Raw genomic sequence first — 5,481 nt, 5'->3', positions numbered from 1 at the left:
AGGGAAGCTCACCTCCAATTATCCGTTCAGAGCACCGCACTACTCGCTGGAGAGCTTTGCAGTTGTAGGCGGTGCTGTTGCCATACCAGGTGGTGATGCATCCAGTGAGGATGCTCTCAATGGCACAGTGATAGAAGGTCCTGAGGATGCGGGGGCTCATGCGGAATCTTTTCAGTCTCCTGAGAAAGAAGAGGCGCTGCTGCGCCTTCTTCACTGTTTTGTTTGTGTGTACTGACCACGTAAGATCCTCAGCCAGATGTACTCCAAGGAACCGGAAGCTGCTCACTCTCTCCACAGCAGCGCCGTTGATGGTGATGGGGGTGTGTACTTCTCTGCACCTCCGGAAGTCCACTATCAACTCCTTTGTCTTTGCGACGTTGAGGGTGAGATGGTTGTCTTGACACCAGTGGGTCAGGGCGCTGACCTCCTCCCTGTAAGCCGTCTCATCACCATTGGTGATAAGACCCACCACTGTAGTGTCGTCCGCAAACTTCACAATGATGTTGGAGCTGTTAGTGGCTGTGCAGTCGTAGGTGTAGAGTGAGTACAGGAGAGGGCTCAGTACACACCCCTGTGGAGCACCAGTGTTCAGTGTGATGGGGGATGAGGTGACGCTGCCCAGTCTGACCACCTGGCGTCTGTCAGACAGGAAGCTAAGGATCCAGCTGCAGAGGGAGCTGCTCAGTCCTAGATCCTGCAGTTTCCTGTCCAGCTTCGAGGGAACGATGGTATTGAATGCTGAGCTGTAATCTGCAAACAGCATCCTCACATACGTGTCTCTCTTCTCCAGGTGTGACAGGGCAGTGTGTAGTGTCAGGGCTATGGCATCATCAGTGGACCTGTTGTGGCGGTATGCAAACTGTAGAGGGTCCAGTGAGTCGGGTAGTGCAGAGCAGATGAAGTCCCTGACCAGCTTCTCGAAGCATTTGCTTACGATGGGGGTCAGGGCTACAGGTCGCCAGTCGTTCAATGAGGAGATGGTGGAGGATTTGGGTACAGGGACGATGGTGGCCATTTTGAAGCAGGCTGGGACTACAGACAGAGAGAGGGAAAGGTTGAAGATGTGCGTGAACACTCCAGCCAGCTGAGCCGCGCATGACTTGAGGACGCGGCCGGGAATCCCGTCCGGACCAGTAGCTTTGCGTGCGTTCACCTTCCTGAAGCACTTCCGCACATCCTCCTCAGACACAGTGTGCGCACTGACGTCATCCGCGGTGCGCACACTGTCCGGTCTCATGGTGTTCGCTGCGTCGAATCTAGCGTAGAATACGCTTAGATCCTCACACAGAGAGGCCGTGGTCTGCGGTGTGCTGGTTTTCCCTCTAAAGTCTGTGATCGTGTTTAGTCCCTGCCACATACTCCGAGGGTTGTCAAACTGTTGCTCCACCCTGTCCCTGCACTCACGTTTGGCTGCTTTGATCGTCTTCCGGAGTTGGTAATGTGCGTGTTTGTAGTCTGATGTGTTCGCGGAGGCAAAGGCGGTGTTCCGTGCCGCCAGTGCCGCGCGAACATCTCCGTTAATCCAGGGTTTTTGATTTGGGAAGGATTTGACTGTTCTGGATGGGACGACATCTTCCACGCATTTCCTGATAAATCCACAGACTGAGTCTGTGTATTCATCAATGTCTCTGGCGGCCACGTGAAACATTTCCCAGTCCGCGTGATCAAAACAGTCCCGCAGCGCAGACTCCGATTGGTCCGTCCAACAGTGCACCGCCCTCCGGGTTGGAGCTTCCTGTTTCAGCTTCTGCCTGTAGGCGGGCAGGAGCAGGATGGAGCAGTGATCTGATTGGCCGAATGGGGCGCGGGGGAGGGCTTTGTACACATCCCGGAAAGAGGTGTAACAGTGGTCGAGTAGCCGGTTTCCACGTGTGTTGAAAAGGATGTGTTGATGGAGTTTTGGTGAGACTTTCTTCAGGTTTCCCTTATTAAAGTCTCCGGCTGTGATAAACGCTGCCTCTGGATGTGCGGTTTCCTCGCTGCTGATCAGCGCTGTACAGTTCCCTGAGTGCTCGGTCAGTGTCGGCTTGTGGGGGAATGTAAACAGCCGTAATAATCACTGCTGTAAATTCCCTCGGTAGCCAGAATGGCCGGCACTTAATCATCAGGTACTCCAGGTCCGGTGAGCAGAAGGATTTGACCGGGTGCACATTCGCATAATCACACCAGCTGTTGTTGATCATGAAACATACACCACCGCCTCTGCTTTTCCCAGTAAGATCCTGTGACCTGTCCGCGCGGTGCACAGAGAACCCCGGCAGTTGTATTGCGGAGTCCGGTACTTTGTCCGATAGCCAGGTTTCTGTGAGGCAGATCACGCAGCAGTCCCGCATCTCTCGCTGGAATGAGATCCGTGCCCGAAGCTCGCACAGCTTGTTCTCCAGAGACTGCATATTAGCCAGTAATAAACTGGGTAACGGTGGTCTGTTAGTGCGCCGTCTCAGTCGAACCAGAACGCCAGATCTTCTCCCTCTGCGTCGGCGTTTGTGGCCTCCAGGGCCAGAGAACAAAGGCGTCTCAGGTGAGATGAATGGGGGGTCTGCAAACGGAGCATCCGTGTTGCAAAACTTGAACTCCGGAAAGTTATAAGAAAGACCGTCTTTTATGTCCAGTAAGGTTTGTCGGTCGTACACAAGGAGACAAGTGCTGCTCGTGAAAAAATAAAGGAAAAGTAAAATTAAACACAGAAGAAAGCCGTTGCTTGGGGGAGCTCGCGACGAGGCTGCCATACTCGGCGCCATCTTGCTCTGACATGAAACACCATGAAGCATCCCTCTATGTTGCATTTACACACACTGATCATGAACACTTGGGCTACGTTCACACTGCAGGCGAAAGCGCATCAAATCCGATTTTTCTGACCCTATGCGACCCATATCCCATCATGGTGTGACAGTGTGAACGGCACAAATCCGATATTTTCAAATCTGATCTGGGTCACTTTCGTATGTGGTTCTGAATCCGATACATATCTGATGTTTTAGAAAGGGACTGCTTGTTTGTCTGTGTCTATATGTCAGGTCGGGTCTTAGACTCCACCTCTCTGGGAACTCCCAGGCCCTCCAAGGCCTATCTCCCCTCACCACACTCCCTGCCGGTGACTGATGCCCTCAGGGGTCGGTGCATTGGTGGTTCTTGGTGTCCGGGGCTGGGCGCTCAGGTATGTACCGGCTCACTCCCGGTGGCTACCTGGCGGGGCCTGGCGCCTGTTGCTCGGTCAGGCCTCCTCCGGGGTGCGGGGGGCCCTCGGGCCTCCGGCCTCTGGGCCTGCGGCTCGGTTCACTCTGGCACAGCTGGCTGCCGGCAGAGCCGGCGGGCACGCCGGTGCAGCCCCCTCTAGCTTCTGCTCGGTGGCTACTGGGTGACGCCTCGTCTGGGGATCCTCAGCCCTTCCCATGAGGGTGGCACGGATGCCCCTCCGGTGGTCCTCCTTGGGCTCTCGCACTCTGGGGCCTCTGGATGTCTGGGGCCTGGATCTCCTCCATGCCTGCTTCATGCCCTGGGGGACGGGGCTATGGCTCTCTACATCCTCTTGCAGACCATTACATGTGGAAACCATTTGAATACAAGCGCGCTGATCCACACAGGTGTGCACACGCGTGTTCACTGTTCGTAGACTTAAATTACACCTTTCTTGGCTGCTACTTCAAAGCACATTGTGCGCTGTCTGTCCTGCGTGCTGCACAACAACATTGAATATTTAGTATTTACTGCTGTTTACACTTAGCTAGATTAATGCGATGGTGTTGTGTTTAGTATGTTGCTTTGTTTTTTTTTTGCTTGTTTTCTATTCTTTCTCTCTCAACAGGTGATCCAGGAGATTTTTTTTTCTCCCCCCCTTTCTCACTGTCCCTCTCCCCTTCTGTTTTTCTTTTCCTTCCTCTTTCTTTCTCCCTTTCCTATCCCTCACTCATGTCTGTCCCGTCTGTAACAACTGAAAATAAAATAAAATAAAATAAATAATAAAAGCAAAGGTCGATCAAATGGACCAATACGGCAATGCCACGATGATCCATTTGGCAAAGTAAATCCATTGGGTCTCCTTGTTGGTCCTCAGACAACAATTCTGACGGCTAAAGAACCAAATGGGACAGGCAAAAAAAGAAAAAAAAAAAAAAAGAAAGGGACTGCTGTTTGATGGTCATGTCGCATTAAATCCGTCTTTTACGTCACTGACACAAGACAGACGCCAATTATCAGCGCATCGTGAACGCTTCCTGGCCATCCCGTGTAGATGTCAGTGAAACTGTTGGGAAGACGACGTTGGAGAAACGTGAACATTTTATTTGTTCTGTATAATCTGCAGATTCTGACAGAAATCTGCAGCTATCCTTTGAAGCACCGCTCCTCTCAAACAGCAATAAGGATCATTATTAGGTTATTTACATTATTATGGAAATAACAAAATAACTTAAAGCAAAAATTGGGAAACGTAAAGTCCGAAGTCTTTATATTAAGGCCATCAGTCAAACATACTGTTGCTCTGGGTCTGAACAGAGCGCGTCGTGTGTGACGTCTTCTTTTGCGCATGCGGCCGCTTTGAGCGTTCACACTAGAGCGCGTTTGCTGTCGCATTTTGTTTGTAGTGTGAACGAGCAGACAAAAAAATCTGATTTGATCAAAAAATCGAAATTGAGCATTAAGACCTGCAGAGTGAACGTAGCCTTGGTCTCGAATCACTCATAGCAACCAATATGCACCCAAACGTACCCTCAGCCATAAAAACACGTCACAGGTGTACAAAAGTCAAACCTCAAAAACTACATGTCAACAATACAGCTAACGTTATGCTTAGCTTAACTTTTATGCAAAGCTATATGACTGACTATATCTTTTATTTGCATCATTCACCAGCAGTCGTTTCTATAGCATATGACCTAGCATAAAAGATTGATGTAAAGTCTCCAAAGAAACAAATATGTAAAGTGTGGGTGAAATGTTCCAAACGACAGAAATCATTGTTAGACTACGGTGGACTGATAATGACCAAACCTATATGTCTCTGTTCATGCACATATTCCTATGTGTCCTGGGGGAGGAGATCCTTTGAGAGCACTCGTAACAAATGAGCCACATTAATTCCTGCTGTGGCCTCCACCACTTGTGGGATGACCTGCAGGGATTTAGTGCTTTGTGGATTGGGTGGTGCTCAAAGGTGGTGGTGGAGGTGTCCACTTCTGTTATTTTTCCTGCATCAGTAAAGACTGCAATTGTCAAGCTTGAGAAACAGAAACTGGGACTCTGTTGCACTTCATATTTATCTGCCTATTTCTAACCTTCCCTTCACTAGTAAAATTATAGAAAGAGTAGTTTATAATCAAAGGAGTACGAATGGGCCAAAATCGGACCCGAGCAAAGCCTGCGCCGAGTTTCTCGACCTCGCCTTCTTGAAGCTGTCATCACCAACAAAGACCTGAATTATTAAATAAACTTGTTCTGCTCTTTTCCCCCTGTGTCATTTCTTATTTTACACACAATTTA

This window comes from Simochromis diagramma, unplaced genomic scaffold (genome assembly GCF_900408965.1).
Source record: "Simochromis diagramma unplaced genomic scaffold, fSimDia1.1 OVJJ01000585.1, whole genome shotgun sequence".
NCBI classification, from domain to species: Eukaryota; Metazoa; Chordata; class Actinopteri; order Cichliformes; family Cichlidae; genus Simochromis; species Simochromis diagramma.
This window is presented reverse-complemented; position numbering follows the sequence as displayed.